The sequence below is a fragment of the Lagopus leucura genome, unplaced genomic scaffold, assembly GCF_019238085.1.
Source record: "Lagopus leucura isolate 7727_CA_CO unplaced genomic scaffold, USGS_WTPT01 Super-Scaffold_100033, whole genome shotgun sequence".
Classification (NCBI taxonomy): Eukaryota; Metazoa; Chordata; class Aves; order Galliformes; family Phasianidae; genus Lagopus; species Lagopus leucura.
Window position 1 is genome coordinate 5,469,582 of NW_024962282.1, and position 14,067 is coordinate 5,483,648.

Here is a 14,067-nt window from a genome sequence, read left to right on the forward strand (position 1 = left end):
TGTATGGAAGATGGGGAGACCATACCACTAATGGTGTTTTAAGGTAACACTGTTATTACATAACAGATCAGATGAAATGATGACTACTTCAGCTCCGATAAAGTTCTGGTAGTTGTTACTTCCCAGATGCAACCTGTGTTTCACTCCTACTGCTCCTTCTTATTTCCACTAGTAAATGAATCAGGGTTGCATCAATGCTAGCCACAAACCTGACTCCATAATGATAGGGAAGGAAAGCACGAATGCTTTCCCAGATGAGATTCATTTTAACATTTTTGTTTTACTGTCCCTATTTCTTAACCGTTATCCTTTAGCTTCCTGTTACAGTGTCCCTCGTTCTCTCCATACTGCCTGTGAGAAAGAGCTCAGATGTGTCTAAGCTGGTTGCTATTCCATGGGCATGCGTGCTCACTGCCTCTCCTGAACTCAACATCCTCTCCCCTGAAAAAACTGATTGCAGTTATTGTGTTGCTAGTTACTTTGCAGTTAGCATGAATTGAAGAAGAGATGTTTTGCTTTTTGCTTTGTTAGTTTGATCCTTCTGAATGCACTGCTGGCCCCACAGTTCTGGTTACTTCAGGTCTCTTAGATTCCTGAAGCTCAATTAAGCTCTGTAAGAACAGAACACGCTGCTCTTTGAAAGCAGTGTGTGCAGAGAGCAAGAAAAATCCCACTGAAATGCCCCTGCTCCAGATCTTTGCCCTGAATTCCCAGACACTTTAGAGCTTTGCCATAGTAAGCTTTCTGGAGGACAATTATAACTACCTTTGTTTTGGCACTTAGTACCAAATGTACTGGATATAATCTTTAGTAAACAGCCTGCCAGGAAAAGAGCTCTTGATGTTTTAAAGCTAATTCTTGTTTTCAACAACAGATCCTTAGCCTAGAAAAGAAAACAATTCACTCATTGAACATTGAGGTGATTTTCTCATACACCTGTTTTTGTCAAATAATACCAAAACATGTTGTTTAGGCATTCTTCTTCTAAGAAAAATCTACAACTATGCAATGGTCCTAAGTTTCTTTATTAGGTAATTGTAGGAGCTTGAAAGATGCAAATGTCAGGAAAAGATATAATGAATTTGATAGTCATTCCAGTCAAGGAGAAACTATACCCTAATAATCATATATTTCCACCCTGAAAGGAAATCTTTAATCCTCCTAGGAGCAAGAAGAGAAAAGAAGAAAAAGAGATTTTGACACTAAGTAGAGAAACTGCAATTGTGTGTCATTTACTCAAGAAGTAATTTCTATATTCTAATTTTCTTAAAAAAAAAAAAAAAAAAAAAAAAGTGGGAAATAATATAAACGAGGCTAAGAACTGGAATGTTTGCAATTTATTAACTTTGGCTGTCCTCTGAATGTACTCTGAGTGCTCCCCTGAAGTCACATGTGTACATTTTATGAAATGTCCCTTATTAGAAAAGACAGAATAAATTGAAATAAGTAATTGAATTTCTTTCTGCTTGTGGAATACAAGCAGTTGTGTGAAACGTCCTTGTGAATTAAAATTATTAAATTGGCAATTTTTATGGAAAATTTCTTCAGACCTTAGGTTATCTTAGTGAAAATGTCAGCTGTCTGCCTTAAAACAGTGCTGCCATTGTTTGTTTAAGAAAATCAAAGAACGCTCTTGAAATTTGCGAGGAAGCATTAAAAGTTTGCATGCATTCCCTACAAGCATCCAAACATACACAGTTGAAGCCACTGGGAATAAATCTCAATCTGGCAAACGTTAATCAAATGTAAACAGACCAAAAATGTGTTTGAAAACCCTAATGGTTCTTTGAAGAATTGCTTGTAATGTTTTTCTATCCGCATTACCAAGTAGCAGGTAGCACAAAGCTGTTAAATTATCAGTGTTAAACTGTTTATCACTAAGCAGCTTTTTTCATCCTTCCATAAATATCAAAGTTATTGAAATGTCTTTACAAATGGACAAGGGAAACCAATATGGAGCGCAGTTGTTCAAGGTGAAGTTGGGTGAATCAGTTAAAAAGTTAAAGATGGAATTGGGATCTTCTGATTTTTAGTCCATCGACCTTTCCAGCTGCTTCTAGTAAAACAGCCTGCAGCTTGGTAGAAAGAGATGCACAGTTTAGTGAATGTTGCTTAGTGCAAAAGGGGAATTATGACCAGCAAGCAGGTGATACATCTTTTCCAAATAATCTAGTTATAAATTAGTGAAATAATTGAGTTCTGGGGAAGCTGTTATCTCTGCAAATGCACCTGCCTTCTGTTAGACAGTAGGCGTAGTGCCACTGCATGTAGAGTGCGACTGACAAAATGAACAGGTTTGAGAAGCTGTCGTGATATTCTGGACCGCTGCAGACTGGAGGATTGCTTACTGTAAATTCTTAAGTTGAAAACCAGGAGACACCTAGTAGGTCCTAAGATGCCTGAAATACAGCGCAAAGCAATAAATATCAATGTCTATGATGATGTTAAAACAAACAAACAAAACAATAACAAAGCAAACAGAAAATCAGAAGTTTTAATAAATGTAGTAATGTTAGAAGATCCAGGCAGAAAATTAAATACTGTTCATCTTCAATCTTGTATTATTCTGATAGTAAAGATTTATAGTGGATTCATACTCTGTGTAATAACAGGGCACACAGTATGTAGGTGGAACTGCTATTGAATTTAATTGTCTCTTTTAACTTAGAATTCTGTAGATGTCAATGTTGCTATACTTTCTTCTAAAGCAAAATCTGAAGTAATCTTTTCTTATCGAAAGTCCATTTTACATAACAACTTTAATCTGATAATTGAATGGAAAATATCAAAATAATTAACTAAAATAAATGCAATCTCCAAGATAAGCCAGAAATCCACCCGTGGTATTTAGGCTTGTCTTTTCACTTGCACTAAGTGAAAGTCATACAAATAAATTAGTTTCTGTTTACATCCTGCATTATGATAGAAGATATTTCTAATACTTTATGTACTTCTAGTGGCAATATTCATCATATCCAAACTCTTGCAGAGATTTTTGACTGGTGCTCACAGCAAAGAGAATCTAATGGATTTACATTTTCATTAATTAAGTGAATTTAGCTAGATTTGTATCTTTTCCCCTAAAATTATTTCCTCCAGAAAAATTAGAACAGCTAGTTCCTTAAATATGAGGAACTAAATAGTACCCTCTGCTTAACTTAATACAGCAGAAAAGCTTATATGATGAACTGTTCTTTGAACTACCCTACTAGGAAATGAAGGGAGCAAGTGCTGTCAGTCTAAACATCAAAATCAGACCAACATGCAAACCTCTGCTAGTATCAGGAGGCAGCGTAGCTCCCCATCCCTGGGAAGGAAAATTTTGCATGCTGCTGTCTGTAAGAAGGGCTTCATGTTTGCTGTCCCAGAATGCTTCTTGGCAAAAGTCTTCCTTTTATTGAGGTTTCTAGACAGACCATGTTAATTCTGGAGCTTGGGCTATCAAAATAAAAAATACTGCCAGGCTAAGCTCATAGATGAATTCACATGTGCAGTTCAGTGCACACCACAGAATTCCATATTTTGACCTTGGATGTGCAGAGGTAATACATTCCTTTCAAGGACTGCTATCAATTTCATATGCAGAAAACAATCATCTCTTCATTGGATGGCTACAAGCTTTTCAGAAGGGATAGAGGAGGAAAGAGGGGTGGTGGTGTGGCCCTTTGTATTAAAGACTGTCTTGATGTTGAAGAGCTTGGAGTTCGGAATGACAAAGTTGAGAGTCTATGTGTAAGGATTGGGGGAAGGCCTGTAGGAGCGATATCTTGGTGGGGGTCTGTTATAGACCACCTAATCAGGATGAAGCGATGGATGAGGCATTCTATGAGCAGCTCATGGAAGTCCCATGATCGCCAGCACTTGTTCTCGTGACAGACTTCAACTTCCCTGATATCTGTTGGAAACATAATACAGCACAGAGAAAGCAGTCCAGGAGGTTTCTAGATTGCATGGAAGATTGCTTCCTTATGCAACTGGTAGGAGAGCCTACCAGGGGTGTTGCCCTGCTAGACCTGGTTTTCACTTAACAGAGAAGGACTGGTGGGAGATGTGAAGGTTGGGGACTGTCTTGAGCAGAGCGACCATGGAATTGTAGAATTCCCTGTTATTGGAGATGTCAAAAGATTGACCAGCAAAACTACTATCTTGAACTTCCAGAGAGCGGACTTTGATCTGTTCAGGACACTTGTAGCACGGGTCCCTTGGGAGTCACTTCTTAAGGGTAAAGGGGTCCAGGAAGCCTGGACATTCCTCAAGATGGAAATCTTAAAGGCACAAGAACAGGCTGTCCCTGAGTGCCGTAAGGTGAGCCGCAGGAGAAGATGACCAGTGTGGATGAGCTGGGAACTAGTGTTGAGACTCAGGGAGAAGAAGAGAGTTTATGTCCTCTGGAAGAAGGGACAGGCTGCTTGGGGGGATTACAAGGAAGTTGATAAGGTATGCAGGGAGGAAGTTAAGAGGACAAAAGCCCAACTTGAACTCAGATTGACCACTGCAGTAAAAGAGAATAAGAAATCCTTTTATAAATATATCAACATTAAAAGAAGAACCAAGGAGAATTTTCATCCTATACTTGATGCAACAGGGAATGTGGCCACTGAGGACAAGGAGAAGGCTGAGGGCCTCAATGTCTTCTTTACATCTGCCTTTAATAGCCAGACCAGTTATCCAGTTATCAAGTCTGGGATGCTACTCAGAATATACCTTCCGCGATTCAGGTGGAGACAGTCAGAGAGCTCCTTCTTCACCTGGACTGTCACAAGTCCATGGGACCAGATGGGCTGCACCCTCAGTGCTGAGGGAGCTGGTGGGGTGATTGCCGAGCCGCTCTCAGCCATCTATCAGCGCTCCTGGTTAACTGGAGAGGTCCCGGAGGATTGGAGGCTCGCTGATGTGACTCCCATCTTCAAGAAGGGCCATAAAGAGGATCCAGGGAATGACAGGCCTGTCAGCCTGACCTCGGTACCAGGGAAAGTCATGGAGCAAATCATCTTAGGTGCAATGACACAGCATGTGTGTGGTGTCCAGGGGATCAGGCCCAGCCAGCATGGCTTCATGAAAGGCAGGTCGTGCTTGACCAACCTCATCTCCTTCTATGACTGGGTGACCAGACTGGTAGATGAGGGAAAGGCTGTTGATGCAGTCTACCTAGACTTCAGGAAAGCCTTTGACATGGTCTCTCACAGGCTTCTCCTGGGGAAACTGGCTGCCCGTGGCCTGGACAGGTATACCCTTCTTTGGGTAAGGAACTGGATAGAGGGCTGTGCCCAGTGGCTAGTGGTGAATGGAGTGAAGTCCAGCTGGTGACCCGTTTCAAGTGGTGTCCCCCAGGGCTCTGTACTGGAGCCCATCTTGTTTAATATCCTTATTGATGACCTAGATGAGGGGATTGAGTGCATCCTCAGTGAGTTTGCAGATGACACCAAGCTGGGAGGTGGTGTTGATCTGCCTGAGGGTAGGGAGGCCCTTCAGAGGGATCTGGATAAGCTGGATTGCTGGGCTGAGGTGACTGGGATGAGGTTCAACAGGGCCAAATGTCGGGTCCTGCACTTTGGCCACAACAACCCCATGCAGCGCTACAGGCTTGGGGATGAGTGGCTGGATGCTTGTGAAGAGGAAAGGGACCTGGGGGTGTTGGTTGATGCTCAGCTGAACATGTCCAGAGAAGGGCAGCGAAACTGGTGTGAGGGGTCTGGAGCGCAAGTCTTATGAGGAGCTGCTGAGGGAGCTGGGATTGTTCAGTCTGGAGAAGAGGAGGCTCAGGGGAGACCTCACTGCACTCTACAACTTCCTGAAGGGAGGTTGTGATGAGGAGAGGTTTGGCCTCTTCTCCCAGGCAACAAACAGGACCAGAGGAAATGGCCACAGGGTGTACCAGAGGAGGTTTAGTTTAGACATGAGGAAAAAATTTTTCTCTCAGAGGGTGGTCAGGCACTGGAATGGCTGCCCAGGGAGGTGGTGGAGTCACCATCCCTGGCAATGTGTTCAAGAGGCGACTGGATGAGGAGCTACGAGATATGGTTTAGTGCTTGTGGTGGCAATGGTAATGAGAAGAAGGTTGGACTAGATGATCTTACCGGTCATTTCCAACCTTGTGAATCTATGATTCTGTGATTCTATACAGATAGAATGAATAACTTGTTTCTGCATCCTTAGCCCTGGTCTTCCTAAGTAATATAGGATTGCCCACATAAGCAATTTAGTATTCAAGTGAGAAGGGAGAAGGATTGTTTTTGGTGCAGACCTGCCTCGTGTATACCTAGAGTCTGGCAGCACTCACTTGAATGAGACACAGAGCTGAGGGGTGTCTTTGGTGTAGCTGGTCCTCCAGGTTGGGCCGAGGCTGCAGCCAGGCTTCTGCTACAGCCCTGGGGGTGTAGGTTCTTCCTGAAGCCCACACTGATGTGTGCCATGGTCTGGCAGCCAGCCCAAACTTTACAGCTAGTAATTGCACCATGGGGATGCTCAGTCCTATAAGCACAGTGGTGCACAGCATGTCAAACTCCTCACTTGGGGCCACGCAAGCTGGTAATGGTGATTTATCTGTAGTATCTTTTAAGTTACTCTCCCAGAAGTCAGTGAGGTTTTCCATACAGAAGAACTATGAGTTTCAACATGAGTTATGTTAAAATCCTCCTGTTTTTCCACTCTGAAAAGAACCAAACCACCTCACTACAAGATTGCCTTATTTTGAATTGTATTTTTCTAAGCAATTAACTCCACACTTTTGAAATCCAAATAACAAAATAATAATGCATTATACACTTTAGAATAAATACACTATAGCAATTACAGTTAATTGCATGAGTTTCTCAGTGAGGCCTAGGATAAAACAGAGGTGACAAGCAATTTAGCAGACTGTACTTTCAGTGCCGAAATCAATTAAGACATTCCAAATCCTGTAAACGTTAATAGTAATTAGTAAACTGCTTGCTATTGTACGTCTTTGACTGATGTCCAGCATGTACTGCCTTGTGTTTAACTACAGTGAATACTTACTAGCAAGTATTTTACAGAGTTTGTATAGCATGTGTTTGAAGAGAGGGAACAAAATATCTGTATGTCTATGTGCTGCTGCTGCTGCCGGGGGCTCAAGACTATTTAGACCAGCCCCTGGATGTCATCTACAGCATAAATACTTAATAATGATACTAGGCAATGCAAACTGAAACCAAATGAGGCTGAATGAGAAGCAGTGTTCATAGTATTATTATTCATTTTGGCTCACTATTACATGATGTTAGTAACAGGGGATTACAAATCCCTTCAGGGGTTATTCTGCAGTGGAATACCACCAGTTGCATAGTATCTTTCTTCTTCTGAAACATAATTTCAAATGTATTAGGTTCATTCAAGCAGTAAATAAGAAAAAGAGTATAAATAATGTAACCACAGAGAGCAATAATAATCACGGCATACAGAATAGCTTTCTTAGAGACTAGTACAATTAGAATCTTTCCCCAGTAGCCAGATGCCTTAATATACCCTCTGTGTTAACTGCCAGCATCTCCAGGTGTGTGTACAGAAAGGAATGGGACGTAGAGAAGGAGCCATCAGTTTTGCAACATTGTCCTCTCAAAACCACGGCCAAGGGGAATCTGTACGTGTGGCAGAATGACTTCTCTCAGCACTCTCAGAATTACACACTGTGAAGAAGAAAATGCTGTTAGCAGCCCAACATCCCCCAGGATCATCATCCATAGCAGTGGGATATTTAAGAAAACAGAGAAAACCCTAAGCTGCTGTTTCCATGTCTTCTCTCTTTTCTCAAGCATTGATCTGCTGGATTGCTCTTAGACCTGGGGATTTCCTTGGTTTTTGAGGAACTCCAGGAATTCTATTTATTCTGAATGGGAAAATTAAATGGATATAACAGAGGAAACTGATGATAAATTTCTAGGCACTGGTTTTTTTCCATCTTCTGATCTCTATACTTTTTATCCTTGCCTAGAAAAAAAAACAAGAATGCAACTAGCAAATAGCAATACAAGTTTCTTCTCAGCTCCCCAGAGACAGTTACAGCCCACTTTCCTTGCTATCTGCAATGCTGATGATAGGATTTGCTAATTTTTCACAACTTCAGCTGAATGGCACTGGGATAAGTTTCATTAACACTGGGTCCTTATTTATCGTTCAACATTCCTATGTAGATTAGGTATCCATCAATTTCAAATACTTATACTGGTCCCATATGGCCAAAAAAAATGATGAAACCAAAATTGAAGGAATATCACTTCCTGAGCCTTAATTACATTATGAAAAAAAAAAAAAGTACATAAAACTGTGTTATATTAACATTATTTTAAGTTTCTTTAGAATCAAGTTCTTGTATATATTCTTCTCTCTGGAAGTATCTGTGATCCTATGTCCTTTAAATTAACAGTATTCTCACCCTTGGGTAGGCACTTAGCAACCTATTTTTGCCTTACTATGTTCACAGAGATTACCTTTCTCGCAGTAGATTTCTAATTTCTGCTAACAGTGCATGGCATTGAAGGTAGAAGTTGATCATGTTCTTGTATTTTAAAGGAAGAATTTGTGAATTTCTTGTGGCATCATACTTTTTTTATCCAAGTAAAACAAAAGGGAATAAATGAAATAAAGAAGATGAGGTGATTCAGAATAGATCGGTGTAACCCTAAGATCAGAGAATCACAGAATGATTTGGGTTGGAAGCAACCTTCAAGATCATCCAGTTCCAACTCCAGAAAAGCAATTTGGATAGAAGCAGTCGTTTCTTCTTTTATGGAAACACAAGTCATATGGCTTAGTTTTTCAAAAATATGTGAAGGACTTACATAACAAATTCTCACTAAGTTATCAGTTTCATTCACATGCATTTCTTTGAAAATGTTGCTCTCAAAGATTATTTTGAGTTACAGTAGTACAGGAGTAAAGAGGTTGGATTTAGTGCCTCTGGCTTGCGAGCTTTTGAAATCTGATTTAAACAGAATTAAGTCGTACCCTAAAATGCATGAAGTCAGATGAATGTAGGGGAAGGGAATAATTTTTGAATGACCCAAATATGAAATTAAAAAAAAAAAAATCACTTGTGAAAGTGAGATTATTTTCACTTAAATAAAAAGAAAGGAAAGGAAAAAGGCAGCAGAAAAGAACTGTGCACTTCAAAGAGCTGTTTGTTCCAAATTTGCAGACTGATGGAGATCTGACTGTCAGCAGATTGCTCAATAGAGTTACAGAACTGTTCAGACAGTTTCTTTAGAGAACTTTCACATAAGGGATGGATGGTTCATTTTATGAACTGCTTACACGTCAGATACACTACAGAAATTGATAAACAAAGATATATCTTTGATAACAAGTAAGTGGAGACAGTAAAAAATACACTGTTTAATACCCAGCATGTGCCTGGTGGGCGGTATATTGGAGAACGGGGACAAGTAAAAAATGCCCCTCCCTCCAAGAAACATGCTTTGTATCATGTGTTTCTGCTACTAAAAATGTGAGAAGGATTACTATTATACTGATCCTTTCAGTTTTCCTTTCAAATGGTATCATGCCGAGATGCGCATTTGCAAACCTAACCAGGCCAGGAAAGTATATGTTTGAAAATGTATTGCTGAGAGGCAGAGAACTAGAATGTGCTGGGATATGCAAAAGATAACTACAAGTTCCCCTGTCAGTTGCACAGAGAGATACAGGCTGGAGTCTGGGGTGGGATTTAGATCTGAAGACAGACAATCAAGCTCACAAACAGCTATCGTGAATAAATTCCATATCTGAACATTCAGATTAACCCTGGCACAGAAACAGAGGTTTTGAAATCCTGTTTATGCTTTTATTTATTCCTGTTTGAATGTGTATTCCATCAAATCTCCACATCTCAATTTCTGCTTCCTTGCTGGTAAGAGAGGCACATTTCTATTTGCTAACCTACACAGGAGGAGAATATATTCTGTCTATTATTTATAATAGTAAAGTGCTGAGGGGCCTTATCAAAACACAGGCTCTTCTCCATTCACTGAAAATACACAGAGACATATTCAAGCACTTTTACCTAAGTCAGAAGACCAAACATTTTCTCTTGGTTGCTTTTTGGCCAGTTTCTTGCCTGGTGCTTTACTGAAATCACATCTGAGACATGCCCTGCTCTCTCTCCACTGATAGCAAGCAGGGGATTAAGTGCAATTTTAGCTGCATATCTGTACTGAAAAGGCAACTGGAAGGGCAGAGAAAAAGCAGCACCAAGAGATTTCTCCAAATGAAACACCAAGTGGCTGGCACAGCTCAGCGAAGAGCAGTAGCATTCAGTTCCCAAGTAGCAATTTATCCAGCCAGCTGAACTGTGTCTCTAAAAACAACACTGGTTCAAAAAGGTTTGTATTAATGTATAGTGGAATAATATTTGATTCACACAGATTAATACTCGGACATGTCCTATACCCTTTTGTATGTTGGTAGTCCTTGTTACTCTGGCTGTCTTTCCATTACTTTGAACTGACCACATCAGTATAATTCCTGTAATGAATTTGTCAAAAAACAAAGGCTTTCCCCAAAAGAAAGACCCCTCCAAAGATTAACCAATAGATAAAATAATAAGCAGCATTTGAGTTATTCAATTCATTATTAATACACATCTTAGAAACACATAAAGGCTTGGCATGTGTTTACTGTAACTTATGGGAACAGATCTGCTTGAAACATTCCAAAAACGGGGGCTCTCCTAGTGATCTGAAAGCTGTTGATCAACTAACTACAGCTCTGTACCTAACATCTTCTCTATTCCCATCTTGAGCAAATAAATCTTTATTTAGTGTTAGCATTTCCAGATTAACAACCCTGGCACGTGCTGTATTACTCACAACGAATTCAAGATCTTCTGCACATACAGGCACAGCGGTGATGTTTTTTTTTTGGCAGGTCTTTCAATGTACTTAATGCAACCATGTTTCAGAATGCTGGGGCTGAAATAGAAAAGTAAAAATTGCTCCCCTTTTATAGCTTTGGATGCTTTATACTGTTGGAATCTTGGACCTGTGTGTTTCGTGGATGCAGCTGACTGTTCTTACTGCTATGTGTTTCACTGCACCCCTCTGCTGATTGGTTTATCACATCTAATTTGGTCATACATCGTCAAGATAGCATTTTAAGGCACTAATTTTACAGCTTTCTGCACAGTTTTGCTTACTGAGAAAATGAAAAGGGAATGCTAAACACACCAGGCCTGGATGCAGCACTGATAAAAGAAAAAAAGAAAATATCAGAGGCTAGAAGGACTGCACAGCTTCTTTATAGCTCTGTCTCCTGTACAGCATACATCATGCTGTTCACGGAGCTAGGGAGAGAGTAAGGAGAGTGGAGAGGAAAAAGCAAAGGGAAGAGAGAGGGCTGAAAGCCTTTCTGTACACTGATAATTTTAACCTTTGCAAAAATACCTCATGAAGCCAGCAAGACTGTCCTGAGAGTAAATCCAGGGTGGGAGATGGTTAGGGATACTGCTTAAGATAAAAGAGCCTAGTGAAATAAAATGCAGCAAGATTTGTGCATTTAAATTCCCCAACTCCACTCCTCTTCAACTCTCACGATTTTGAATGAAACATTAATACTGCTTCAGATACTTCTTCCCTCCAAGGCCAATCAGCTGCTCGGCAGGGCGTGAAGCGGTTGTTCATCTGAGCAGCTAACGAGAAAGTGGAAGGACAGAGCTAATTCTCAGGCTTTTCCTGCACTGCTGAAGCTGCATTTGCCTTGACGCATGGGGAATGACCTGAAGAGCCTCTCCCCACTTTGGAATAAGAGAAATAGTACTGTATTAATTCTGAGTAAACAAGCCTGACTTGTCAGAAGGGATAATTATTCACTACACAACCACAAACATAGTTTTCAGATTGGAGTAGACACCTTGTCCTTCTTAGTACCAGGGCAACAACTGCCACTGGAATTCTTCCTTTTAAGGGGGGGGACAGAAAAACGAGGTATAGTAGCCAAGCCAAATTAACATTTAACCAAACTTCTGTTTTAACAATATTTCTGTTCCTTCTCTCTGTGTACACATCCTTCAGAACAAGAAGTAAATCCTGAGATTGTATTTTAGATGTTGCTGAAGGTAACAAATTACTTTTCTCCCCTGTTTGGGAAGGGAAAAAAAAGTTGAGGAGGCTGAAGCTGTTCCTGGTTTTGTTGTTTGTAAGGTCTGTACTGGTTTCTAGCTCCCAAGAAAAATAGGAAAGAAAGAAAAATGCATCAAAAGAAGCAAGTGCAGTTTTTGTTCACAGTGCTGGGTCTCACATGTAACACAGAAGGACAGATGCAGTAATTACTGTCAAGTTGCTCTGGCAAACCCATACCTTTACACTGCTATTTTGGGCACTGCTTTAACTATTTTGTCATCACTTGCTATAGGAGTAGTAGGAAAAAAATCAGCCTGACTAGTCAAACCCCTCATTATAACATAACATCAGAACAAGAGACAGGTAGAGAATGAGTAAGGTAGGCATGAACAAGACATTAACTTGAGAATGAGAGGACAGATGAAAATGTTACACCTTCTATATCTAACAGAAGCTGGCAGGAACAATGATGCTGCTGTGCAGGAAGGAGCTGAAGTGACAGTTTTCCCTTATTACGTGAAGTCATGGTGGTGATGTTTCCTCTTTCTTGATTAACCACATCTCTAGTATCCTGGTCAAATAATGGTACTCAGGCAGGCTTGCCAACCTATGAACTCTTTTAAAATGGCAAATTTTAGTGTAATAAAAAATAGAAATATAACTTCTTGCAACAGAAGAATAATGAAGTTTGTCTACAACTTTTCCTGTCTACTATGACTCTGTAGGCAGGACTTCAAAGTCCCAGGCTTCAATTCAATTAACTCTATTGCCAAGTGACAGCAAATCTGCTCAGAGTTCATTGGCCCCTCAGGAACATTAATGACGCCCATCTCTTCTGAGACCTGGCTGCCACCTCTGCTCCTTGCATCCATCTCTGGAGCTGAACAAGAGACAATCTTCCTGCTCAGGTTTGTTGCACTGTGGGGTTTCTACACTTGCAGCACAGCGGACTTGGCTGTGTAAGGAACAGAACTTAGTCCCAGCAAGGGGTCCCTTTTACTTCTTTTAGTTTCTAGGACAGCTAGAAACTTGGAACAAACAAATCAAAGGAAAATAAAGTTCAACACCGCACCTTTCAGTTTACCAGCTAAACTTCATTTCTCCATGTTCTAGTCCCATACTTTTCTTCATTAAGCCTCATCATCTATCTCTCTTGGCTTAGATGGGAATAATGTTCAGTTTGAGTCATTCAACCCGTCGCTACCATTTATCACTTAAAAACAACAACAACAACAAGCTAGATTAAGTAAGTTGTACTTTTGCTACCATGGATACCTTAGGGGCACGTGCAGAAAGAGGAGTCATTCCTGACAGCTCCAGACAATCCGCTCCAGAATCGCAGACCATCACAGAATTAAACAAAGGTGGAGTGATTAGATTAGATTTGTCGTTTATATAATCCCAAGCAAATTGGTAAAATTTGAAAAAAATAGTGTCGTTAAGAGGAGGATTTTCTGTTCAAAACTTGCCTTTTTTACAGCAATATCAGATCTCTTTTCTCTTGCATTCATTTGCTAGTTGAACGAAAAGCTCTTTTCAGCAGGTAGGAATTGTCATAAAGCCATTGCTACATACCCTACGTCACTTCTATTACAGGGGATAGAACAGCACTCAGGAAGAACCAGCTGTTTGATTTCCCTGGAGCCAGCCTCATGAAACATTCTGCTCCTTTACGCTGTGCAGAGAGACCTTAACATAATAAATACTTGAGATCAGCCTATTTATGGTAAGCTTCCCACAAAAGATGAAGTGACTGGTCATTAATTTTTATCCGTTGATCTGTAGGGAAAAAAAAAATGAAGGAAACTTCTCCTTTGAAGGGGTAAAACATATGCTGCAAATGGAAACAGAAGATTGTGAAACTTGGTCTCACTGATAACTTTCTAATCAGCATTGCACATTATTTTGTGTATATGCTATATACTAGGACAATTCTACTGAATTACAGTCTGTAATAATTTACAAAACTTGATAGATGTCAGAAACATCCTCTATC

General features: G+C 40.3%; 1 protein-coding gene and 1 long non-coding RNA gene across 7 annotated transcripts in view; one reads left to right on the forward strand and one right to left on the reverse strand.

The window, feature by feature from the left end:
• SYT9 (synaptotagmin 9) overlaps positions 1–14,067 on the reverse strand; it is a 69,077-nt gene that overhangs the window by 45,185 nt on the left and 9,825 nt on the right. The window lies entirely within an intron of this gene.
• LOC122185801 overlaps positions 1–14,067 on the forward strand; it is a 119,040-nt gene that overhangs the window by 23,674 nt on the left and 81,299 nt on the right. The window lies entirely within an intron of this gene.